The sequence below is a fragment of the Dama dama genome, chromosome 15 (assembly GCF_033118175.1).
Source record: "Dama dama isolate Ldn47 chromosome 15, ASM3311817v1, whole genome shotgun sequence".
Classification (NCBI taxonomy): Eukaryota; Metazoa; Chordata; class Mammalia; order Artiodactyla; family Cervidae; genus Dama; species Dama dama.
The window spans coordinates 10238362-10266193 of NC_083695.1; the positions used below are offsets into that span (position 1 = coordinate 10238362).

Sequence of the window (27832 nt, forward strand, 5' to 3'; positions counted from 1 at the left end):
GTCACCTGACCCATTTTCAGTAAAAAACTTTTTTCAGCTGCATGAATTATTGGGGTCTTTGCTGTTGGCTTTGGAGCTGGTTTGGGGAGGACACTTTGTTAAGAAAAGAGAGGCAGCACAGAGTATTACTAAGAGTGCAGAATCTGGAGTCAGAGTGCTTGGTTCAGATCCAGGCTCAGCTTCCATGAGGCACCACTGTTGGAGGAGGATTAGGATACAATCTAGGGCCAAATAAACCACCTGAGCACTGCTTATCACTGGTGAGGAGTCTGCCCTAGAGATGTTGCACAGAGGATGCTGGTCCATCCTGCCCTTGCCTTGAATCTAGGCTTAGCACACGGCCACCCACCCTTGCCTCTCCCATCCCCCATGCAACACGACACACAAATACACACACAACCTTGACTTACAAAGCATTTAAAAAGAAATTAAAAAATTTTTAAATAGTGGTAAAATACATGTAATGTAAAACTTAGCATAATAGTGTCCGGGTCAGTGATGTTAAGCACATCCACGTTGTTGTGCAACTCTGTGTTGTTGTTCCATCTCCAGAACTCTTTTTTTATCTTGTGAAACGGAAACTCTGTGTACCCTTTAAACAATGACTCCCCATTCTTCCCCCACCTCCACTTTAACCTCTGGCAACCACCAATCTGCTTTCTGTTTCTATGGATTTGAATATTCTAGGTACCTCATATAAGTGGAATCATACAATATTTGTCTTGTTGTGACTGCCTCATTTCACTTACCATGACATCCTTAAGCTTCATCTATGTTGTGGCATGTGTTAGAATTTCTTTCTTTTTTAAGACTGAATAATATTCCAACATATGGATAGACCACATTTTCTTTATCTGTTCACCCATGAATGGACATTCATGTTGTTTCCACCTTTTGGCCATGCGCTATGAATGTGGGTGTGCAAACATCTCCTTTTCACGCTGCTTTCAATCCTTTTAGGTATATACCAGTGGAATTGCTGGATCATAAGGTAATTTCTTGTTCAGTTTTTTTAAAAGTTGTCATACTGTTTTCCATAAGAGCAATACTACTTTATATTCCCACCACAAGTGAACAAGGGTTCCCAATTTCCCCACATTTTGATACATTTTGTAGACTTTTACTGACCTATTTCAGTATTGGAGGTTGGAGGAAGGTGGTTGCATTCCATATTATACCACAAATGTTTATAAATTTTCTTTTTTAAAATTAATTTTTATCAGAGTATGATTGATTTGCAATATTGTGTTAGTTTCTGCTATACAGCAAAGTGAATCATTTACACGTATACATATATCATTCTTTCCTATATTCTTTTCCCATATAGATCATTACAGAATATTGAGCAGAATTCTCGGTATATACATCTATACATCTATATCTATATACAGTAGATTCCTGCTGCTGCTGCTAAGTCACTTCAGTCGTGTCCGACTCTGTGCGACCCCATAGACGGCAGCCCACCAGGCTCTGCTGTCCCTGGGATTCTCCAGGCAAGAACACTGGGGTGGGTTGCCATTTCCTTCTCCAGTGCATGCAAGTGAAAAGTGAAAGTGAAGTCGCTCAGTCGTGCCCGACTCTTCGCGACCCCATGGACCGCAGCCTACCAGGCTCCTCCTTCCATGGGATTCTCCAGGCAAGAATACCGGAATAGGTTGCCATTTCCTTCACCTGGATTTGAACAAATATAAAATGACATGTATCCATCATTATAATGTCATACAGAGTATTTTCATGGCCCTAAAATTCCTCTGTGGTTCTTGATTAGGTATTTCCTCATGTGGTCCAACATTAAAACATTCAAAAGTCTCCCTTCCAGACAGTCCCATAGCCACCCAGTTCCATTCCACCCAGAGACCACCCATGTGTTACTTTTTTGAATATACATTTGGAGATATTTTATACACATAATATGGGAGAGCAAATTGATGAGAGGTAAAGTGAAACATGAAATATAGAAGTAATAACAGGTTGGCATCAAAAACAGAACTGAAAGTACACACACAGGGAAAAATCAGATAGGTTTGCTTGACGCCAGCTGAGCTTATGAGATATAATGTAAAGCAACCACCTGGCTCTTTGCATGATTTGGGTCACGGATGCACAAGGTAGGCTGCACACATCTGGAAGGAAGGCAGTTTGCATCAGAGCCATCACCAAGGTAGGGCCATGGCACTGTGTGCGGGTGGGAGTGGTCCAGGACCCCTAAAGGAGGTCTTGAGTAGGATTCTGGGGCAGACTCAACAGAGAGAGTGAAGACGATGGGAGGGATGGTATTTGGATAAATACATAAATTCAAGAATGCGTATTTGGGCATCTGGGGTCCTGCGGTTTTCAATCAGTTGACAATGTGGACACTCTGCTTTTGGAAGTATCGTGTGTTTCCCTGCATGACTCCCTGGTCTCTTGGTCCCATTTGGGGGATGGGCTGCAGCCAGGGCAGGAGTGGCCCCCTCCTTCGGTTGTGTTTGTGACTATCTGTTCCTCTCTTCTCCTCTGGTGCATGGCCTGTCCCTCCATTAAGTGGAGGGAGTGATACTGTCATGCACAGAGTGTACTTTATTCCAGTGAAGCCAACCTCCACTCAGAAAGGGCCCTGTCCTTAACCTCTATGCTGCCTTCTCTTGGTTGCCTCTATGCATCATATCCATCATTAAAGAATAAGTATTCTTCGGTCCATCATTGAGGATATTTTAAAAATACCCTCAAAATGCCATTGAGGATATTAGAAAAAACTGATGGGATGATGGCTCCATCCATGGAGTAGGACTGTAGCATGAGCTGTGTCTTGAACCCTCTTAAATCTATTTAAAGACACCTCTCTCCTCTTCCCAGGGACCATGCAAATAGTCATTATTCACATTAGCAGATGGAACATCAATTCCTGGTAGGTCTTGAGAAGTACCGGTAACCTATTCTAATTCAGGATTAAACAATACTTTGCAACTCTGAATTGACATGTGTGTGTCTGTGCTAATTCGCTTCAGTTGTGTCCGACTCTTTGCAACTCTATGGACTATAGCCCACCAGGCTCCTCTGTCCGTGGACTTTTCCAGGCCAGAATACTGGAGTGGGTTGCCATGCCTTCCTCCAGGGGATCTTCCCGACCCAGGGATCAAACCAGCGTTTCTTATGTCTCTCGCATTGGCAGGCAGGTTCTTTACTACTAGTGCCACCTGGGAAGCCCCTGAATTGACATATTATCACGTAAAATCTTCACTAAATATTGACTCCAGCTATAGGGCGATGGGGTCTTGAGTTGCCATGCAGTGTGACTGGCTCACAGCATCTCATCCCCTCCACCCCACTCCCACCCTCTGCTCCCATCCCAGCCTCCTCTCCACATTCCTTGTCCAGCAGTCAGATGAGACCCATCTTATTGTAGGTCGTTATCATTATCACATCTGTGATGAACAACAATCAAAACCCAAATACAATTTCTCAGATCTTCCCTTTGGTTTAAAAAAAAAAAAAACTCTAATGACGTTTCAAGGTCAGGGCTAATAGTAGTACAAAAGTACTGTATTCATTAATGTGTATGCATGTATTGAATGTACATGCTTTGTTCTGACTTTCAAATTTAACAAAATGGGTAAAACTGTGAATAGATAAATATGCTTTTCATGAATTCAGGCTTCTGGCAAAGTATTTAAAGGGTAGAAACACTAAGGAACATGCTCTTTCAGCACGTGAAGGACAGAATAAGTAATCCCCTTGGGGGCAGGATATTGGGGCATGTGCGTGTGTGTTTTCCAGATGATTAGAGAGTACTTCTGAAGCTGAAATCATGCGAAGGAACCTCTTTCTTGGAATCTTCAGACGACGTTGGGTTGATTTGTCTTCACAACACCTTTTCACCTGTCTTCACCCACTGTGAAGTTCTGCAGGTCAGTTTCAAGCCCTGGGTGACCTCTCTCTGCACTCTGCAGAAACAGGGGACCACGGTTGACATTGCTCTCTATTTCCTTTCAATTAAGCACCAATCAAAAGTTGTCAGTGAGGTTATAAAACTGATACAGGTAGGATTCCAGAAAGAAAATCCATATGGGTAAAGGAAAGATTCTTGAAGTGACATTTTGGCAAGCCTGGTTCATTTGTTGCAAAATGACCAGGATCCCTTTTTAAGCTTCTCATGAAAACCTGTGTACTTTGGGATTCAAAGTCCCATGAATCTTTGCCTGGCAGAAATGTAAATGTTTTGAGAAGACTGAGTCTTTGCAAGTTTGAGCCACTGCAGATGCTGAGGGACCCGTGGATGAAGGATGGATGATGTAGGCTGGTGTTCTGGGCAATTTCTATCTCTGACAAGACACAGGTCCCTCTCTCACTCCCCCGCCCCCACACCTCCTGTCACCTTCAGTAGACACCTGGGTTCGGGACTGTGGAGAGAATGGTCCCTTCTCCCAGATTTGGGCCCATAATGACAAGAGGATGAGGGCTAAGGAGACCCCCAATTTAAACCCAAACCATGGTTTATACCATGATTATTCCTTTGCCCTTTTCAAGTGGAGATGGGGGTCATTGGAGCTGGTCCAGGCTGCTTTGTGAATTTTAAATTCTGTGTCTGACCCTAGTGGGCGGCCTGGAAGTGTCCTCAGGACAGAGCCCTGTGGCCGTCAGATGCCTGAGACTAAGAAGGAAGAAAAGAATGGAAAGAACTGAGCGTAACTGGGGCTGCCCTGTGCTAGCTGTTAACGCAATCTGGCTGAACCCCTGTTCAGCAAAATGGAGGAGAAACAGTACTTCTTTATAACCGAATCACTGTGCTGTACGCCTGAAATGAACACAACATTTAAATCAACTATATTTCAATAAAAAAAGGAAAAGAGAAAAAAAAAAGGGCTTCCTGCCTTTCTCTCTCTCTCTCTTTTGAAGTTCAGTTAATTTACAATGTTCTGTTCGTTTCAGGTGTACAACAAAGTGATTCAGTTATACATATACTTGTATCCACTCTTTTTCAGATTCTTTTCCCATATAGGTCATTACGGGGTATTGAGTAGCGTTCCCTGTGCTATATTATACTGCAGGTCCTTGTTGGTTGTCTATTTCATATACAGGAGCATGTATGTTAGGACTCTGTGACACCAGCAGGTTGAAATTCTACCCTTGGCCGCTGTTATTCACAGCCTGTAGCTGCACCCTGGGGGAGGGGTGGAGTTGCTGAATGGACCTCCGGGCTTAGTGTCAGGAGACGGGGTCCAGTTCAGCTACTTGTTCGTCCTGTGGTCTAGAAAGCTGTTTATTTTCTTCTAGGGCTGGTTGTCATATGGGGACCTGCCATCGAGGTGTGGAGATGTGGAGAGGTTCGAGTGAGGATGAAAGTGAAAGTGTTATTGCTTAGTCGTGTCCAGCTCTTTGTGACCCCACAAACTGTAGCCTGCCAGGCTCCTCTGTCTATGGGATTCTCCAGACAAGAATACTCGAGTTGATAGCCATTCCCTTCTCCAGGGAATCTTCCTGACCCAGGGATCAAACCCAGGTCTCCTGCAATGCAGGCAGATTCTTTACCATCTGAGCCACCGGGGAAGCCCTGGTTGAGTGAGGATGGTGACTGGTAACTGAAGACCAACCACATGCAAGTGTGAGGTTGGTTCTGAGGCTGTGGCATGAAGAGTTGAGTAGGACTAGGTCTGGTCTGGAAATGTGCAGGTCTGGCTAATCATAGACTTTCAGTAAGTTAGAGCTGGATGGGAATGGAGCAAATGTCTACTCTAGCCCTTTCCCTAGACAGATAAGTAAACTCAATCTTAGATATAGAGAATCACTGGAAGGGTTTTCTTGGGCCATTTGAATAGCCTCAGAGGTCCCTAGAGAGACTCTGTACTCTGTAGCCATACCACATCCCACCCAGTGAGATGCTTCCAAGGTCCCAGGGAGTCTTAACAATTCCTAGATGAGGAGCACCTCACCAGACCAAGGCCATGGAGAGTCTTGCCTGTTCAAATAGTAGAACTGATGATCTGAAAGACAGATGTAGGACTAACCCTACATGATGAACAAAGTCCAAGGGCATGATCAAGGCAAGAACCAGAGCATTTTTTTTTATTTTTAAATGTTTTCTTTAAAACAATTTTATGGAAGTATAGTTTTATTGAAGTGATTTACAATGTTGTGTTGTTTTCAGGTGTAGAGCAAAGTGACTAAGTTGTACATGTATTCGTTCTTTTTCAGATTCTTTCCTCACAAAGGTTATCACAGAATATTGAGTAGTGTTGTCTGTGCTATACAGTAGGTCCTTGTTGGCTTTCTGTCTTACATTTAGCGGTGTGTCTCTGTTAAACTGAAGCTCCTGATTTATCCCATCCCCCCTACATTTTTCCTTTGGTAGCCATAAATTTGTTTTCAGTAAGTCTTTTCTGTTTTGTAAATAAGTTCCTTTGTATCCTTTTAAAAATTGGGTTCCACTGATGAGTGATATCATATGATACGTCTTTCTCTATCTGACTTCCTTCACTTAGTAAGATCTTCTCTGGCCCCATCTATGTTGCTGCAAATGGCGTTATTTCATTCTTTTTTATGGCCGAGTAATATTCCATTGTATTTATGGACCACATCTTCTCTATCCATTCCGATTGACAGAAAGTTCTCCTGCTCCCACTCATTGAGAAAAGTCCCTTGACCTTAGGAACATAGGTAAGCTCCGTCACCTCTTCCACATCCCACAGAATCAAACACGCCTGTTCACTGAGGTCCCTCTTGGGTGGGCAGGGCCAGGAGAAGCTGTGACTCATGGCTGCTTCCTCGAGGGCTCTTTCTTCACAGAAAATTGCTCTGATGGAGAATCGTAGGCGTGGATGAGAGTAACGTTAAAGGCTTCAGCTTTATAGGGCATGAATAAAGGTTGATGCATGATGCCGACTAACAAAATAAGGGGCCAGGTAAGCTCTTGACCGCACCCAGAGAGGCCTTGACTTGCTCTCTGGGGCCAGGGCTGCTAGTTCACACAAAATGGAGAAGGCAGAACATGGGAGCAAAGGAGAAACCCAGGCGCCAGTCTAGGAGAACACAGCCCTCTTCTTTCCAGGGATTTGCATGCAGGCGGGGCCCAGGGCACTCTTTGCTTTGAGACAACCAGCCTCTGCAACTCCAATCACACAGGGACGACGGAGGAGGGACAGCTGTGTCCTTGCTACCTCTGGAATGTTGGAAACACTGCCTGGGGAAGTGAAACAGTCTCCCACGCTCTCCTGTTCTCCATCTCCCCCTTCCTTCAAAACCTGCCAGGCTCGTGATCCACTCTAGCAAGAACTCTGTACTCGCTCTCTTTTCCTTGACACTGGTGATGTGGTGAAACTTACAGAGTAAATGGCAGCAGGGCAGGGGTTCTAGCGTCTTCACTGGGGGGAAGCGCGTCTCTCTTTGTTTCTTTGGTCCCCTGGATGTAGCGTGGGCCTGATGCAGAAAGACGGAGAAATGCCTGTGACAGGTGGCAGGGGAGACCAGGGTTCAGGAGGTGTGGGGCATCATCTACGCATTTGCTGGGAACCTGGGCACCCAAGAGATTTGGTGCAGAGGGTTCTGAGGTCTGTTCCACGGAACCGACTGTGACGGGGATGGTTGGGCTCTTTCCAGAAGCAGGGCTCGTAAGGGTTTGGACTTTTCTCTAGAGCTTTTCCTGAAGGACTGCCTGCAGCTCCTGCAGTGAGGGGGGGACCCTCATGATCCTTTGAACTGAGTCGATTCGGGGAGCTGAGTCAGAGGGAATGGCATTGCTCTCCTTGGAGTGTGGCCAGGGCACAAGGGGGACTTTTTAAAAAATAAGCCATTCATGTTTGGACGCCATGCTTCTGTTTCCACAGCAACCAGGCATGTAGTGCCAGGCTGATGCCCTGTGACGCCCTGTGCCGGTGGAGGCCAGGACTGAGGTGGGAAGGAGGTTCTCTGGTCTCTTTTTCTGCCAAGCTGGGTGTGATGGATGGACCCCATGGAATATGCCTGAGCCCCTCCAAGGTTATCAGTGGGGTCTGCTCTCCCCAGGGGCTGTCTCTCTGGGCCTCTCCTGGGCTCCCCGCCTCCCAGAAGCCAGGCTGACCCATGGCACGGGCCGCACCGAACCCCGACACTCCTTTTAGCTATCAGTGGGGGTGGGGGAGGCAAGCAGCTTTATCCAAGATGAAAAAACACTATTATTAGTTTTTAAATGAAAAAGTAAGGTGTATTCATTATTTTTTTTTTAAATCAAGCATAAAAATAAAAGCTGAAAGAAGAAATTAAGACATCACCTATTATCTTCCTCTTTCCATAACTTTCTAGAGGAAATGTACACAAATATGCACATTTAGTTGAATGTATTTTCCTTTTATAAGAATGGGATGAAATCAACCTTTGCCAACTGATTTTCTTGCTTAGTCATATAACAATTTTCCAGAGCCGTAATTATAGATTTATGTAATCATTTTAATAGTTGCATATAACTGCATATAGAAGAATCATAATTTAACCTAGGGGTCAGAAAACTTTCTGGAAAGGACTGGACAATAAATATTTTTGGTTTTGTGGACCAGATGGGCTCTGTTGCAACTACTCAAGTCTGCATTTAGGGCTCCCAAGTGGTCAAAGATAATATGTAAAATATGTAAATGAAATGGCTATATTCCAATAAAACTTTATTGACAAAAACAGTCAGGTCCTGGGCTAGTTTTGGTGTGTGCATACATGCACGCACATATATGCACACAAAATACAGAGTTAGATATATATGTGTTCACACACACAGACATATATATACACACACAAACCTAGATAGTGTGTTGAAAAGCGGAGACATCACTCTGCCAATGCAGGTCCATATAGTCAAGGCTACATGGTCTTCCCAGTGGTGTGAGAGCTGGACTGTAAAGAAGGCAGAACGCAAAATAATTGATGCCTTTGAATTGTGGTGCTGGAGAAGACCCCTGAAAGTCCCTTGGATAGCAAGGAGATCAAACCAGTCAATCTTAAGGGAAATCAACCCTGAATACTCATTGGAAGGACTGATGCTGAAGCTGAAGCTCCAGTATTTTGGTCATCTGATGTAAATAGCAGACTCATTGGAAAAGTCCCTAATGCTGGATGGCATCACTGATGCAATGGACATGAACTTGGGCAAACTTAGGGAGATGGTGAGGGACAGGGAGGCCTGGCGTGCTGCAGTCCTTGGGGTCGCAAAGAGTAGGACACGACTGGGTGACTGAACAACAATATATACACATACATGCCTGTGTGTGCATGTATACGTGCATACATGCGTCCACGCACACGTACAAAGTGTGCATGTATATGCCCACATGTGTGTGTGCACGCACATATATGTACCCACACATGCATGTACATATGTGATAGTGTACATGTGTACATGCAAGCATATGCCTGTGTGTATACAAAAACACAGTTCTCCTATTTGCAGGGCAGGTCTAGAGACACAGGCACAGAGAACAGACTTGTGGACACAGCAGGGGAAGGAGAAGTTGGGACAAAATTGAGAGAGTAGCATTGAAACATATACATTACCATATATAAAATAGATAGCTAGTGGGAAGATTCTGCATAACACAGGGAGCTCAACAAGGTGCTCTGTTAGGACCTAGAGGGGTGGGATGGGGTGTGGGTGGGCAGGAAGCTCAAGAGAGAAGGGATATATATATATATATAGCTGAATCACATAGTTGTATGGCAGAAACCTAAACAACGTTGTAAAGAAATCACCCTCCAATTGAAAATAAATAATAAATAAATAAATAAATAAAAAACCATAGTTCTCTAGATTTATGATCAACAGGCATGAGACACGAACACCAATCCCTGTGCATCTGTTCTCCATCCAACACACCTGTGATGGCCTGGGACATGGGACAGGTGTCCACGGGACATGGACAGGCGTGGGGCTGAGGCCAGAATGGGGATGTGGGGCTGAAGGGGTCTTTGTCCATGGCTCGGTTTGCCTGGGGAACTGGTGGGCCCAGCTTTGAAGGGCCCATTCCAGATAAAACTCGTGGTCCCAGGAGGGAGAAAGGCAGAGCAGGGACAGCACGTGCAGACAGAGGAGCAGGTGGCCTTGCACCCATCCCGTGGCTCCCACACTGGGAGTGGGAAGAGCTGGGGCTGGGGGCTGGGGACGAGGCTACAGAGAGGCAGGGCCAACACAGAGGGCTCATGTCTCAGAAAGGTGTTGTCTGAGCAAGGGCACATCTCAGTCCATTTTCTGGGCTTGTGGAAGGGCCGCCAGAGACAGGCTGGTAGCACAGCTCCTGAAGAGCCCTCCAGATGAGGCAGTAAGATGAAGGGGCAGCAACTTAATCTGGAGTTAATCTCAGCATCCGCAGGGGCTGTGTATGCTGACACAGGGCCACGCTCTGAAGGGAAGCAGCCCTTTGGAGAGTGGATTCAATGGGTGCCCTCTTGCTCCAGGGGAGAGGTGACGGGGTACATGGGTAGAAGATGCTGAAGCTGCTGGAGCCACCCTAGGTGACATCAGGCATGAAGGGGAGGAAGCCGGTCCATGATGATGGGTGTGCTTTTCCTCATTTACTCAAGTGAATCGGGGTGTCTGTGGAATGGGGGTGTCTGAGTCTGAAGCTCTGGGGGTGAGGTTGAGGCTGGAAAGACAAACTTGAGGGTCATCAGGGAGACATGACATTTAAGACCTCAGAGTGAAAGCATTTGGCCCCAAGTTTGCTCCCAAGGCTCATTTGAGGGCTTTTGCTACAAAGGCAAGCTGATTCAACATTGCTAATCATCAGGGAAATGCAAATCAAACCCACAGTGAGATATTACCTCATACCTGTCAGAATAGCTATCATCAAAAAAGACTGCGAATAACAAATCTTGTCAAGGAGCAGGAGAAATGGGAACCCTTGTAGGCAGCTGATGTGAATGTAAATTGGTGTAGCCACTGTGAAGAACTGTATGGACAGTGCTCAAAAAACTAAAAAAAACAGAACTACCATATGATCCAGCAATTCCACTGCTGGGGATATATATATCTGAAAAGAAAAAAAGATTGGAAAAGATACATGGACCTCAGTGTTCATAGCAGCATTATTTACAGTGGGCAAGACAAGTAAGCAACCAAATACCCATCAACAGATAAGTGGATTAAGAAGATATGGTAGAGATACACAATGGAATATTACTCAACCATGAAAAAGAATGAAATACCACCACCAGTGGCAATGTGGATGGATCCAGAGAATGTTATGCTTGGAGAAATAAGTTAGAGATAAATATTCTATTTTATCACTTATATGTGGAATCTAAAAAATAAAACAAATGAATAAAACAGGAACAGACTCACAGATATAGAGAATGAACTAGTGGTTACCAGTGGGGAGAGAGAAAATAGGAGGGACAAAAAGGGGTAAGGGATTAAGATTTACAAATTAGTATGTATTAAATAAGCATCAAGGATATAATGTACAGCACAGGGAAATACAGCCATCAATTTGTAGTAACTTTAAATGGAGATGGTGAAGGACAGAGAAGCCTAGTGTGCTGCAGTTCACGGCATCGCAAAGAGCTGGACATGACTGAGCAACTGAACAACAACTTTAAATGGAATATAATCTGTAAAAATATTGAATCGCTATGTTGTATACCTGAAACTAACACAGTATTGTTAATCAACCATACTTTAATTGAAAAAAAAAAAGGGAAAGCAGAGAAATGCTTTCTCCCAGGCTCCAGACCCCACCTACCTGCCCAGGACTCAGCTGGGTGCACTGCCTGTCTGGGGGTGGGGGCACTGGGGCTCCCCTCCCTGCTCCACCCATGCTCACAACCTCTGCTGTCTCTGCACTTATCACCCTGTTTTGGGACTGCTCCTGAAAATGCCTGCATCTTGCATCCCCCATTGCCCAGGGCACTGGGAGGGATCAGGATTCGGGATGATGAGCCAGAAGCCATGGAGGGGCTCTGTGAACATGCTTTAAATAAATGAATGCCAAGTCCTCCTGGATTGTTTTTGTCTGACATGGCACTGGTTTCAGAACCCATTTTAGAAAATCAGTCCTGGCATGCTCCCATCTCTCCACAGACCAATGTCAGTTTTGTCTCTTGTTTATTCAACACTGTAATCTGGAGATATGTCACCAGGAGTTTTAAGCAGACCCTATGAGCTGTGTAACCTTAAGCAAGCTATGGAACCCCCACGACCCTTGGTTTTTCCATCAGTCAAAGAGCCGCTCTTTTTCTGCCTCATGGAAATGTGGTATCTCCTGCTCAGTTCTGAAGCAGAAACACATGTGTGTGGATTCACAAATCTATATGGGCTACAAATTAAAGGCACAATCAATGAGTTTCTCAGAGAAGAGCTGGTTAGTATGTGTATGCGGAGGGGGTAGATTTAATCTCTCAATAGTCTTTATTCAGAATTGTGAATTAAAAAAAATTTTTAGTGAAATGTATGTTTAAGTTGTGGCTCAGATGGTAAGGAATCTGTCTCCGAGGCAGGAGACCTGGGTTCAATCCCTGGGTTGGGAAGATCCTCTGGAGGAGGGATGGCAACCCACTTTAGTATTCTTGCCTGGGAATTCCCATGGACAGTGAAGCCTGGCAGGTCTATGGGGTTGCAAAGAGTTGGACATGACTGAGCAACTTTCACATGCTTCAGTTCAGTCGCTCAGTCGTGTCTGACTCTTTGTGACCCCATGAAACGCAGCACGCCAGGCCTCCCTGTCCATCACCAGAGTTTACTCAAACCCATGTCCATCGAGTGGGTGATGCCATCCAACCATCTCATCCTCTGTCGTCCCCTTCTCCTCCTGCCCCAAATCCCTCCCAGCATCAGGGTCTTTTCCAATGAGTCAACTCTTTGCATCAGGTGGCCAAAGTATTCGAGTTTCAGCTTCAGCATCAGTCGTTCCAATGAACACCCAGGACTGCTCTTTAGGATGGACTGGTTGGATCTCCTTGCAGTCCAAGGGACTCTCAAGAGTCTTCTCCAACACCACAGTTCAAAAGCATCAATTCTTCAGCGCTCAGCTTTCTTCACAGTCCAACTCTCACATCCATACATGACTACCAGAAAAACCATAGTCTTGACTAGATGGACCTTTTTTCTTCACATGCTTAAGTTGTGGCAAAATATACATAACAAAAAATTTACCATCTTAGCCATTTCTCTTTTTTTGGTGGGTTTGCCGACTTTTTAAATTGAAATATAGTTGATTTACAATGTTGTATTAATTTCTGTTGCTCAGCAAAGTGATCCAGCTTTATATACACACACACACACACACATATATATACATATACACACATACATATACATACACACACACACACATATATACATATACACACATACATATACATATATATATACACACACACATATATATACATATACACACATACATACACACACACACACACACACACACACACACATACATACATATATTCTTTTTATATTTTTTCCACTATGGTTTATCTCAGGGTATTGAATATAGCTCCCTGTGCTACACAGTAGGGCCTTGTTTACCCATCCTATACATACCGATTTGCATCTGCTAATCCCAACCTCCTACCCCATTGCTCCCCTACTCTCTTCCCCCTTGGCAGCCTGTTCTCTATGTCTCTGAGTCTCTTTATGTTTCATAGATAGGTTCATTTTTGTCCCATTTTAGATTTCTACATATAGTGATATCATATGGTATTTGTTGTGCTCTGACTTTACTCACTATGATAATCTCGAGTTGCATCTATGTTGCTGAAAATGGTATGATTTTGTTTTCCATCTCAGCCTTTTCTAAGTGTACAGTTCAGTGGCTTTAAGTCTACCCACATTGTTGTGCAACCATTATCATCATCCGTCTCCAGGACTATTTCATCATCCCCAAATGAAACTCTTATTAACTTGGTATTCCTCCCTCCTTACCCCCTCAGTCCCTGGGACCACCATCCTACTTTCTATCTCTATGTAACTGACTCCTCTAGGGACCTTGAGGACTCAGACAGTACTTGTTCTTCTGTTGACTGGTTCAGTTCATGTAGCATTTGCTGTTGCTGTTTATTTGCTAAGTCCCGTCTGACTCTTGGTGACTTGATCGTCTGTAGCCCACCAGGTTCCTCTGTCTGTGGAATTCTCCAGACAAGAATACTGGAGTGGGTTGCCATTCCCTTCTGCAGGGGATCTTTCCCGACCCAGGGATTGAACTCAGGTCTCCTGCACTACAGGCAGATTCTATACCACCTGAGTCACCAGGGAAGCCCTCATCTACACAATGTCCTCAAAATTCACCCATGTTGTAGGCTGTATCAGAACTTCCCTTGTTTTAAAGGTTGAATAATATTCCATTGTATGGACGTGCCACAGTCACTTTATCTTTTCACCTACTGAGGGACACTTGGGTTGCTTCTGCGTGTGTGCATGCTAAGTCGCTTCAGTTGTGTCCTACTCTTTGTGACCCTATGGACTGTAGCCCTCCAGGCTCCTCCGTCCATGGGTTTCTCCAGGCGTGAATACTGGAGTGGGTTGCCATGCTCTTCTCCATGAGTTGCTTCTACTCCTTGGCTAATAAGACTAATGCTGCTATGAATATGGGTGTACTATCAGAACTCTGAATAATATATTATAGCTTGACTCACATTCATTCTCTCATCATCCTTGGTTTTCTTGGTCCAGTGGTTGATTCATCTAAAGCTATAAGAAACCGGAAATCATCTGAACTATTGTCCCTGCACAGTCTATGTTTTAAACTATTTAAAAAAAAACAACTCCATGAGGTTTTTGTTGAGGGAGTTAAACATCAGATAACTTACGGTTTTATGGTTTGGGAGAAACGGTTACGTTCTTTTTTTTCCTGAAGAATCATCTGTTTTATCTCCACTTGACTTTTTTAAATGCTGGAACAGTTTTTTGATTGAACATGAAGCTTTTCTTTCTTTCTTTTTCCTTTGACATTTATATGACCAAAGGTGGAAAAATAAGACCTTTGCTTATTAACAGAATGAATCAGTCTCTTTCCCTCCTGGGAAATTGAAAACAATTTGGAGAAGAGAGTAAACTTCAGACTTCCTGTGATGTGAATTGGGTGGACCTTTTCTCGAGGTAAGATTTAAGGCGGACCTAGCCAGGCTTGACAGTGATGGAACCGGTATCACCATGTCACATTCCAACTGGATCATTCTTTCCAACTGGATCCACCTGGCTCTCAACACTGGTACAGCTTCTTACAGCATCCCCAGGGAGAACACAGCCGGAGACTGTTACTCTGCTGGCCAACGTCACCCAGGGAGATATCACCCCAGAGCCTTCATGAGCAGGCTACAGTGGATACCTGCTCCCACAGCAAATTCTTGAAGGCAGTGGTGGTTTACTGTTTGGTTCTTTCTTCCTTTTTTCTTTGTATGTGTTAGATGTGTTTGGGGAAACTCCCCCCAAGACTGGCGCATGGCTCACACATCCTTTGACTGTTTCACACATTCCCTCTCTGGAGCTGGCGGCCGGGAGTTTCCAGCCAGCCTGAACTGGAGCCATTGGCCAGGGCATGCTGTCCACAGCCAGAGTTGTATCTGGTAGCATCTGGTACTTGCCGAGAAGTGGGGCACAAGGAATAAACAAAGGAAAGAGACTGCCTTGGAAACTGGACTGCAGAGCTGAGAAGATACTTAGAAAAGTGGCTTCAGGCCAGCTCCTACTCTCTCCAAATATGCCAGGAATGCAGGGCCCGGAGGAAGGGGACAAAACAGTGGAAAGAAGGAAAAAGCACAGCCCATCACCAAGGCCACCCTTCCAGCTCCTTGTCTAGCTGTCCAAACAAAGCAAAAGGATGTGCCTCACCCCAAATAAAAGTGTATTGGAACTGAAAAGCAATTGTTAGTACAGTTTGCATTTATATTGGGCGAGCATCTCCCCAAACAGATCTCTGAATCTTTTTAGCATCCCCCTTTTGGGTGAGGACCAGTAAAAGTGAGGATTTATTGAAGCACCAACAGGGAGGGAGAAGGGCTGAGATAGAAAACTTCAGTTGCCAGGGAACTGCTTGGAGCTGGAGATTCTCAGTTTGAGATGAAGATCAAGACAAAGGACAAAGGTCAAAGGGGGGTTGGTCAGAGAACAAAACAAAAACAGGAAGTGGCCGACTCAGGGATTTTCCATGGAAGGCTAGGAAGCATATCCGGATATAAAGAGAAAAAGGAAGAAAAAGGGCACCTCTGAATCTCCTGGACGCCACTTGAGATGTTGGGAAATTGGGTTCTCATCAGACCCCAGCTTGATGGAGGCCCGGCCGGCGATCAGGACGCCAGATGGGTAGCCAGAGCCCTAGACTCAGCGCTGGCTCCTCCTTGGCATGTCACCAGGTCTCTGACTGCCTTTGTTCTTCTCTTCTAAGGAGACTTCTTCACCTCTTGAGTTCCTTAGAGCTGTTCCTGTGTGTCCTAACGAAGTGTGAAAACGGTCTAGAATAACCCAGAAGCACATCCTCACCTCTAAGCAAGCATTCCCAAAGGATATTTGGCACACAGATGGAAAAACATACGTGTTACCTGCCTGTTGCTATTAGGACTAAATGACTCAGCCCTTTTGCTACCAGATTTAGAAGGGGCTGTGTGATGTGGGGGGAGGTGCTGTCCGCTGTCCTTCTCATCTTGAATTCTGCCCTTCCCTTCCTCCCTAATTAGGGCAGAAGCAGGCTTCTTAGACCTTCTGGCTCTCCCCCCATCTCTGCCTTCTCAGAAGTCAGTGGGTGAGGGTCTGTGGGGCAGGGAAATGACCCATCCTGGGTGAGGGTCCAATAGAGAAAATGTCTCTGTCACTGTCGGTAAACCTCCTCTTCTGTGCAAGAGTAGGGATGTCCTGGAGCCAGACTCCGTCCTCTGGGCAGTGGTCCTCGAAGGGCCCCACTTAGCACCACGAGGGAGATGCTGATTTGAGTTGAAGAGGTGTGTTTTTTATTTTTCTTTGCCAAGACAGGAGGAGACGGGGAATCTCCAGTTCCTGCCTGGGCTTGTTTTGTCTTGAGATCTTGTTTTACTCCCTAGTAGATCAAGGAAGTCAGAATTTTGTGTGAGAAGAGAAGAAGGAACCAGAGGGTTTCCAACACCCTTTATGCAAATGAGCCAGGAAAGCCGACTGCAGGCAGCCATCAGAGGTCAAAGGTCACACTCCACAATTCAACAAGTATTTTGCTCCAAATGAAGGAGGGGAGCAGGACTGCAGGAAATGAGTTGCAGCTACCTCAATTCATGTGTGAAAGTTTCCGATTAGGAATTCAAATGACTTGTTGTTTAATGAAAGAGTGAAGCAAATTCCTTTTATGTGTTTCCCAATGTCCTTGGTGGTCCCTGTAGAAGAGCTGGATCCCGCTGCAGGAATCTTTTGGCTCCTGACCAGAAGCAGAATCTGAAATAAAGGAAAGGTCATTGATTACTTGGCTTCTGTTGGGAATGGGGTGGGATGGGGGTGGGGGTGGGTAGGCATGGTGTTGGCACCCTACTGCCTGGGCCAAATCTGTCCCACAGGCTGTTTTTGTCAATAAAGTTTTATTGGAACTAAGCTTCACCCATTTGTTGGTAGATGATCTGTGATTGGTTTCGTAGTACAAGGGCAGAATTGAGTAGCTGGGACAGAGATCATACAGCCTGCAGAGTCAAAATATTTACTTTCTATAAAGCTAGTTTACAACCCATGTTCTAGTTCACTGGTTCTTCCAGCCACCCCCTACCCCCCATTCACTGGCTCTTAATTTTTGATCTGCAGTGGGTCCCTTTGGAAATATATGAAAGTCTATAATCCCGTTTTAGAAAAATATTAATACATGATCTCTTGATGAAAAATACCTAGATGTGGGACTTCTCTGGTGGTCAGTGGTTGGGACTCTGTGCTTCTACTGTAGAGGGCACAGGTTCGATCCCTGGTGGGGAACTCAGATCCCTCATACTGCATGGCATGGCAAAAAAAAAGAAAAAAAAAGGAACATGGGGGACCCAGTTCAGCTCATCAGAACTCAGGAGAAACGATCCAGAGCCCAAAGCCTCCTGGCAGAATGGTCCACAGTAATACCTTCTGCCAGAAAGCAGACACGCAATTTATCTTGGCCAGATACAGCCTGTCAGGGACACAGGCTTACTTTTGGACTTACTTACTTTTGTCTTACTTTCAGTTTTAAAATGAAAACATTTACATCATTTTCTATGACCATAAAAATGCTTCATGTTTCTTATCAACAATTTTAAGAAGTACAGAAAATATGGAGAAGGTAAAAATCACCTTGAAATCCACCTCCACAGAGATGAGCACTGCTAACAACTTGATAAACCTTTCAGGTATCTCTTTTAGGCCTACACACCATCACCAAGTCCATAGATGGGCTGCACATATTCTGTCTCCTACTTCTATCAAAATCATCCAGGCGAATATTATTATTAGGGACTTCCCAGGTGATGCCAGTGGCAAAGAACCTGCCTGCCAATGCAGGTAGACTTAAGAAACCCAGGTAGAGACCTGGGTTCGGTCCCTGGATCAGGAAGATCCCCTGGAGGAGGGCGTGGCAACCCACTCAGGTATTCTTGCCTATCCGATGACAGAGGAGGCTGGGGAGTCCATAGGGTCACACAGAGTTGGACAAAACTGATGAGCCATGTGAATATTGTTCTATGGCTTTGCATGTACATTTCCAACACCAAAGTTGCATAGTACTTTTATTTATTTTTTAAAATAAATATTTATTTATTTGGCTTTGCTGGGTCTTAGTTGTGGCACACACAGACTCTTTCAGTTGTGGCATGTGGGATCTAGTTCCCTGACCAGGGATTGAATCCAGGCTCCTAGCTTTGGGAGCATGGAGTCTTAGCATCTTAGTCTTAGTCTTCCACTGGGAGGTCCCAATGATTACATAGCATTAATAGTTTATTAAGTGTGGTATAATTCACTGGCTCAATCACATCTAGGTTGTTTCCTTTTTTTTTTGGTTTTGTTTTGTATTTATTTACCACACAGTGATGTGACTTTCTTTGTACTTACATTTTTGTGCATTTTCCTGAATGTTCAGCTGAGGCTAAATGTCTAGTCTTAAAATGAAGGAGTCAGTGTTACTCATTAATAATCGTAATACACGGGATCAAACTGCCTCCAGAAAATGTGTAACACTCCGCGTCCACCAACAGTATAGGGCAGTGCTCGTTTCTCACTCTCTGGCCACCTTTAATATCTAAGGTTTTAGTCAATCTGATAGGTTAAAACTGACACAGTATTGTCATGTCGATTCGCATTTCCTAGGTTGGTTTACATTTTTTTTGGCCGTGCCTCTCGGCACTCAGGATCTTAGTTCCCTGACCAGGGACCGAACCTATACTCCCTGCAGTGGAAGCTCGGAATCTTAACCGCTGGACCTCCAGGGAAGTCCTAAGATTGCTTTACTTTCAAATGGCATTGTCTATAATTGAATAGAGGCAAAAATAATGACTTCAAATTAGGTTCTCCTTATTACACAAGAACCTAACACTGGCACGAAAGCAGACTTACTATTCAGAGGAGCCAGCTGCCCAGCACAGGACAGTTTGATGCTCTTTGAGGATGATACTCTTTCATTGATTGATTGATTCATAGGATCACTGGTGACTACTTTCAGGTGTTTGCTGAATGGCATCTGGAAGGCCACATGGTTTTGGTCATCAAGAGGCTTGGATGACAGGGATGATCTTTGTAACATCCTTGCAAGACTGCTGGCAGGCAGAGAGCCGACTCCCGTGTTCTGTTAGTGATTCCACTCTATGCTGCATCCCCATTTCAGCTTCCCCCACTTGTTTGGCTGCTCAGGCACTTTGCTTTGGCACAAGGACTTTGTCAGTCTCAGCACGCAGGCTTAGTTGCCCTGCAGCAGGTGGGATCTTAGTTTCTGGCCCAGGGGTCGAATCTGGGTCCCCTGTACTGGAAGGTGGAGTCTTAACTACTGGACCACCAGGGAAGTCCCAGCTCCCTGGGTCTTTAATGGATCTGCCCATTTCCCTCCCTCCCAGGACTGGAAGATGACAGCTTCACGTTAGCCAATACAACCAAGAAAGCCATAAGAACAAAGTCAGAAATGCTGCTTGGAACTCAGTGCAAGGGTGGGTCAGAGAGTGGAGGACAGCCACGGCAGACGATGGAGGAGAATGAGTCTCTGGTGGTCTCTGGAGTCCCCTAGTCTCCGTGGTGGCCTCAGGATGCCCAGCCGCACCAGAGTCAGCTGCAGGATTGCTGTTCCTTCTAGGTCTGCTCCTCCGTGGTTTCCTGCCTGGCTGAATGGCCGTTGCTTCGTGGTGATGATTCATGGCATTTGGAAAGTGTGGCTCTCTTCTGAACAGGGAAGTGAAAAATAACCCAGCCAAGGGCAGCACAGGACAGGAACGGGGCTGTCACAAGACGCGAAGCTTTACTTTGGAAAATGCGGGGGGCGGGGCACCTCGGGGAAGTGGGTCTTGGTGGTTCGGCCCTGCTAGCCCTTCTGCAGAGCCTCAGCTTTTCCGAGCACTGGTCACTGAGCTGCCCCTCGGAAGCGGCTGCTGGTCTTGGCCCAGCGGCTGTGGGTAGAAGGAAGTGGACGGGTGATTCAGTGACTGTCGGCTTCCTCTCTGACTCAGGATTGGATCCGTTTTTTAGGGTGGTGCTATCGGCCCTGGGCCACTTCAGCCAGAATCTTTGGAGTCAGAACGGAGCCGCTGACCCCTGTGGTTGCTGGCTTTCCCCTGACCCTTTGGGATGGTAAGGGGATTAGGCTGAACTCTGCACCTCCCTCCTCATTGGGTAAGCCCTTCTAATGAGGCCTGCCTGTGCTTCCAGCTGAGAGAGACCAGTGAGGTGGGGAGCAGAAGCCTCTCTGGGTCTGTGGCCATCTAGGGGGCTTCCTTGATTTAGGGGTCATATTTGGAGGAACATTTGGGTTCTGAGGCGCTTGGCTTTGGCAGGTGTCAGATGTGTTGAACTAGCTTTCATGGAGTCCATCTGTCCATCAGTGATACACAGGGGCCCCGCTGCTCCCTTCCCATGAGCTGAGTCATAATCACCTCCATCCTCTGTGTGTTGCTTACACGCCATCACCACCATCACTGAATCCTGTTCTAAGAAACACTTTAACTATCCAGATCATGACCTCAGCCTGAGAGTGTCCAATCCTGAACATACTGACTTGATAAAGACGTAACAATCCTTTCAGAGTTGCAACAGGGGTTCTGTATTTCAATGTCCTAAACAACCTTGGATGATGGTCCCTTCTTCTCCGCTCCTTCCTCTCCTGTTCCCATGGCCAAAGCTGAGGACAGCTGGTCTTGCTTGGGCAGGATGGCCAGAGTCCACTCCCTGGTGAGTTTCATGGGGAAGCTATTATTAGCCATATGAAAGAGAAATGCGACCCAGATCACTCGGGGCTTCAAAAAGGGACTCTAACGATGCCTGCAATGGGACCTGACCCTGCCAGGCCCTCTCATCTCTTACCCAATCTTGATCTCATCTTCCACCCCAATATGGATTTCAATCTCTTTGATGAGCTTTCCCTACACCGCTGGGAATGTACACTACAGCAGCTTCTGCTTATCATGCCTCCCAGCCTCACTGCTAAAGAGAGTTCAAAAGCTCCACCTGACGGCCTTTGCTGGGGTCAGATGATAGTCCCCGGTTCCATCTCTGTGGCCGGGGAGAGGATCTCTGAGCAGGAGGCTGCCCACATTTGGTTGCTATGATCAGTTCAGGGGTGGCAGTATTTTTCAAAGAAAGGGGTGCCCGACCTAGGTAGACAAACACTAGGTCCACTAACCCTGGGCACTGTAGGCTGGGGTCCTGGGCCGCCTCGCCTCTGCTTGTGGGGGCTGCAGTGAGAGGCCTGGCCAAGGGGAGCAGGTGCCTTCTGAGCCCTCAGAAACCATCATTTTACTGCTTGAAAATCCATAAAAGATGGGGGTTTCCTCAACCACATTTTTCTGGGGGGGGATACATGTTTGGGGCCACAGCTGTGTGTGATCTTCTGAGGGGACGGCCTTGGAGGCTCAGAGCAGAGTGAGAAGAACAAAGGAAACGTTCTGAGAAGCATGGCAAAAATGAAACCAAATAAAAACCCCATAAAAATCCCTCCGAGGGCAGAGGAAATACCAACCCAAGGCTTCTGAGCCACAGATTCGGTAGTAAAAAATGAAGGACAGGCCACTCGGAGGCGATCCCATTGGGGCCAGAGGGAGAATGTACTGGAACACAATAACAGGGAGTCATGCGAGCAGAGGAGGACCGCTGGGGTGTGGGTCTGTGTGCTGCAATTCAGGAACTGACTGATGACCAGGGTTCACGGGGAGCCCGACAGACACAGGCCACGGGAACTGGTTCAAAGGCTGCTTGCAGCGGCCTTGATCAGATGATGGACAGCTGGCCTGCCCCCTGCAGGCTCTGACTGATGGTCCTGGGAACTCTGACCTCCACTAGGCCACAAAAAGACCTGTTGAGAAATCTCTCTGAAGACTGATTAAGTAAACAGCCACAGTGCAGATAATAATAATTGTGTGACGTGGCTGGGGTGCTTGCAGTCAGGAGAAACACGTGTTAATAATGACTGGGACAGGAGTCTTGCCTTTCTGTTCCTTTACATCGACTTCCTGGCTCCTGGTCTCAGTTCTGGGCTCAGAGAGCATTTGCAGGGGATGGAGTTGAGGTGTGGAGACTTTCACTCTCATTTCACGGGTGTCAACATCCCAGGGATGGTACCCCACCTGTCACTGCATGGCAGCTGGTGGGCAGGTGGTCCTCCTTCCTGCCCTGGCTAACCTGAGATGCTGCTCCTGGGGGCTTTCCATCTGATTTGTGGCCCTGGGGCCACTGGAATCATAGCAGGAGTGTCTCCCCAGGTCTCCCCCGGAGCGGTAGGCTAAGCATGAAGAAGAGTCTGGTTTTCATCTGCAAGCATCTCTGAGCACATTGATCCTGTTTAGTTTTAGCCAAGAGCTGGTCAGACTCCCCTGGACAGGGAATAGAAGCCCCCTTGCCACTTTGCTTCTCTAATGATCTCTGAGACCCCTTTGTAGATGGAGGTGGGAGTGGGCTGCTGGCTCTGGACTCAGTATGGTTATGTCTAATCAGCCCTCTGGGCTCCAGCAGCAGTTTTGATGTTTGTTCATCCCGTTCATTCATCGTTGATCCATCCAGTGACTCACGCACTAGGACTGTCATTTAGTCATTCAGCCACAATGAGACTGTATCTTCTTATCTTTGGTCCCTGCTGTCTGGCATGGCCCCAAGCCCATGGTAGCGGCTCTGTGCATTTGCTAACTTCCTTTCTGGCCTCACTTTTGTGGAAATCCTAACTTCTGGGACCTCAGAATGTGGCTGTATTTGGATGCAGGGTCTTTAAAGAGGGGATTAAGTTAAAATGAGGCTGTTTTCAGTTTAAAGTGAGGCTCTGATTCAATCTGGTTGGTGTCTGTATACAAGAAGAGGTTAAGGGACTCCCCTGGTGGTTGGATGGCATCACTGACTCGACGGACACGAGTTTGAGTAAACTCCGGGAGACGATGAAGGATGGGAAAGCCTGGCGTGCAGTCCATGGGATCGCAAAGAGTCGGACGCGACTGAGCAACTGACCCACCACCACAACCTGGTGGTCTAGTGGTTAAGAATCTGCCTTCCACTGCAGGGGGTGTGGGTTTGGTTCCTGATCGGGAGACTGAGATCCCACATGCTGCGGGCAACGAAGCCCGTGTGCCACAACCAGGGAGGGCCCCGAAGAGCCCCGAGGAGCCCCGGCACTGAAACCAAGACCGGACACAGCCAAAAATAAATAATTTTTTTTTTTTAAAAAGAGATTAAGACCCAGACACACACAGCGGAAAGACGGTGTGAAGACACAGAATGCAGCCGTCCACAAGCCCACGAGAGAGGCCTGGCACAGATCCTTCCTTCATGGCCTCCGGAAGGAACCAACCTTGCTGACTCCTTGATCGAGGGCTTCCAGCATCCAGACCTGGGAGGATGTACATATTTTCTGTTTAAGCTACCGGGCTGTGGTACTTTGTTCTGGCAGCCCCAGCAAACTGGTACAAGCTTTCAACTGAGAACAGGACCACACGCAAGGTGTTCCAGGAGGTCTGGAGACAAAGCAGAGAAATAGATACGGGGAAACAGGAACAGCTAGGGGCCCATCCTCTCTAAACATTTTCTCCTCCCAAACCCCTCTCTACTATGCCTCTCCTTCCCTCTACCTCCAACAGAAAGAGGAAACACAGGGGGAAATGAAACAGAGGGCTCCCCAGCAAAAGGCCTGGCATCCTACAGAAGCTCTGTCGTAGAATTCATATAGAATCAGAAGCACGTTTGTCTCTTTGTTTTTTACACAATAAAGAAGTTTACTTCAGTCTCATATCAAAGAGGTCTAGCAGTAGATAGCCTAGGACTGCTTTAGTGGTTCTACATTCATCAGTATTCCATGTTCCTTTCTTTCTATTCTTAGAATTTGGCATCCATTGCAAAGAACACCTCATGGTCCAAAATGGCTGCTTTAGCTCTAGCCATCATATCCTCATTCCAAGCCACAAAGGATAAAGCAGGTAAATAAGTCATCTTTGCTGGGTTAACTCCCTTTAAGCACTCATCCAAAAAGTATTTTCCATGTGTATTTGCAGAAGTGCATTTTTTTTTTTTCCTGGCTACCTCTGTCTCCACCATCCTTATTTGGTGCATGTAAGTATATGTGCATGGCCAGCCTGAATGTGTGTGTGCATCTGAGGAAGGCCCAGGAAAGGGTCCACAGCTGTTGTGGACACGCTGTGAGCGTTTCCCCAGGATGCTTGCCAGCCCCAGTTTTACGGTGCATGGTGGCTGGAAAGGGCCACAATCAAACCTTCCTCAGGATCATGAAGTACATCCCTTGTTGCACTTTTTGACTAAAGATGATGCCAACGGTGTATCTCCACGCAACTGCTACAGGAGAAATGTCCTTCGGTTTATGGCCCTGGCCAGTGGTCATGGAGCTGTGACCTCCTTGTCTCCAGGAATCAGGAGCTCATGTCATCATGCAATAGTCTTGTGATCTCTGGAAACATCTCTGAGCCTTCAGACCTAGCCTATTAAGAAACTAAGTCCATTTGCAAATGTGCCCGAGATATAAGTCTTGATACTTCTGGTTCTTCCACGGTGTCCACCACTTTTCAGCCAAAGACATTTTGCACCACACAACTCAGTAATAATCCTGTCCTGTCCCCTCATGGGTCTCTTTTGCAATCCCAGCTTAGCTCATCGATTTTAAAGGGAACTGGGATTCCAGGAGCTCAGTGTTGACCAACCTGTCCCATGTTGCGTAGTGCTGGGTCCCCAGTGGACTTTGGCAGAGATGTTACCGCCCCTGTGGTTGCAATCAGCTTCTGTGTGCATGTTGGGGGTGAGATTTGCAACACGGTCACTTGTGCTGATCGTGGCGTTTCTGAAGCGTGGTGCCAATTTCTTCATTTAACATTGATGTGAAAGAAGCTTCCTTTCTTTTTTTTTCAAACTTTTAAACTTTTTATTCTGTACTGGGGTATAGCTGATTAACAATGTTGTGGCAGCCTCCGGTGAACAGCAGAGGGACTCAGCCACATGCGTACAGGTATCCATCCTCCCCCAGCCCCTTCCCATCCAGGCTGGCACGTAACATTGAGTAGAGTTCCATGTCCTTGTTGATTATTCATTTTGAATACAGCAGTGTGTATGTGACCTTCCCAAACTCCCTAACTATCCCTTCCCTGCCGGCAACCAGAAGTTTGTTTTCTAAGTCTGTGGGTCTGTTTTTTAAGTCCATTTGTATCATTTCTTTTTAGATTCCACAAATAAGGGATTCCATACAATATTTCTCCTTCTCTGTCTGACTTAGTATGACTCAGTATGACACTCTTTAGGTCCATCCATGTTGCTGCAAATGGCACTATTTCATTCTTTTTATGGCTGGGTAATATTGCATTGTATACATGTACCACGTCTTTATCCACTCCTCTGTCGATGGACATTTAGGTTGAAGCTGCTTTTCTTTTCTGCGTACAGACAAGTGAACATCTTCCAGAATAGTCATGTCCTGCATGTGCTGGGCTCTCGCCACCCCACTTCCTTCTGCAATGCCCTCCTTCCTTGGCTTGCCCTCCATCGTTGCCCTATTTTTCTTGCTTCCTGCTTCTCACCAAGCATAATCCCCCTACTTGATAAACCTTAGGTTTTATCAAGAGGCAACTCCAGAGGTTATCTGCATTTTAGATTTTTTCGATGTCTTTTTAAAAGTCTTTATTGTTGTTACAATATTGTTTCTCTTTTACGTTTTGTTTTTTTGTTTTTTGTTTTGGCTGAGAGGTTATGTAGGATCTTAGCTCCCTGATCAGGAAATTGAACCCTCACCCTCTGCATTGGAAGGCGAAGTCTTAACCACTGGACCGCCAGGTGGCATTTTAAATGAGTGATTCATGAACATCTAAGCTTTCAAAACCCAAAGAAATGATCCATTCCATTGCTTGAATGGAGCCAAGGGTTTCTATCTGGACTGGTTGTGCACACAGGTCTACTTTGCTTATTCAAATATCCAAGCTGGGGCTTGGTGGCCCAGTGCTTGAGGTGCAGGGGACCTGGGTTTGATCCCTGGGCTGGAAGGGTCCCACAGGCTGCAGGGCAACGGAGCCTGCGCACCACAGCTACTGACAACTACTGAGCTGGTGCTCTAGAGTCTGTGCCCTGCACCAGGAGAAGCTACCGCAATGAGGATGAAGAGTAGCCTTGCTCATCGCAACTAGAGAAAGCCTGCATGCAGCAACAAAGATGAATAAATAAATAACCTTAAAAAACCCCAAATATCCAAGCCTGTGGCCAGTCTCCCTTCAAGCCAAGGGGCACCACCTTCCTTGGTGCGTGTCTCGCATGATGCAGGTGACTTTTCCAGCCACACCTTTGACAGCACTCAGCCTATTTATCACATATCGCTGCAAGCGGAGGCTGACTCGGGTCTTGGTGACATCTCTCTGCCACTTCCCCCTAGACCCAGAGCTATATTTATTCGCTAGCAGATTAAAAAAAAAAAAAAAAAAGCCCTTTACGTTTTTAGGGCTTCCCCAGTGGCTCAGTGGTAAAGAATCTGCCTACAGAGCAGGAGATGCAGGTTAGATCTCTAGGTCGGGAAGATCCCCTGGAGGAGGGCATGGCAACCCACTCCAGTGCTCTTGCCTGGAGAATCCTGTGGACAGAGGAGCCTGGCGGGCTATGGTCCATGGGGTCTCAAAGAGTTGGACATGACTGAGCGACTGAGCACAGAATATGCTTTTAAACCCACACCCTCTCCTCCCAGGCTTCAATTTCATAAATGTTGGTTCTTCCAGAGAACTGAACAGGGCCCGCAATCCTGCATGTGCTTTTCAATAATCCCATGACTAGTCAGTGAGGATGGAGCAGTGACCCCAAGACAGAAGACTTCATTTGGCATGACTCACCCTTGGAGACATCCAGCTCGCCTGGCGTGTGTTGTTAAGTGCCTGGTTCTGTAAATATTGACAGTCAGAAACCATCCTGAGAGCTAGGAAGCAATGACCTTGCTTCGTAGGAAGGTAATGTATATGAATATGCCCCGTGATTAGGCAACACTCGTTATTTGCTCTGATTTAGTCACTGATAAATATCACTGCACTCTCTCTCTTCCTAATAGTGACTCCTCTGCTGATGTGTGACTCAGAGTTGATATATTATGGGGTCTGATTCAGCAAGGAAAGTTTGGTCTGCCACCGCAGAGAACAACATCCAAGGCCACTTCGGTTTCCAGGATACTGGTTTCTTGACAAGTGTGGCATTAAGAAGGAAAAGCTCAGAAGGAGTCTCCATATTTGAGAAACTGAAGCAGGTGTGGAGGGATAAAGAGCAGAACAGTGCATTAAAAAAATAAAATTTATTTATTTA

At 46.2% G+C, this 27832-nt stretch overlaps 1 long non-coding RNA gene across 1 annotated transcript; it reads left to right on the plus strand.

The window, feature by feature from the left end:
* The first annotated feature begins 1441 nt into the window (after positions 1-1441).
* On the plus strand, positions 1442-27832 carry LOC133069962 (uncharacterized). The gene is made up of 5 exons (XR_009696035.1): positions 1442-2161; positions 3757-3887; positions 24384-24480; positions 27262-27486; positions 27585-27832. It is a non-coding gene; the product is annotated as an uncharacterized LOC133069962 (long non-coding RNA).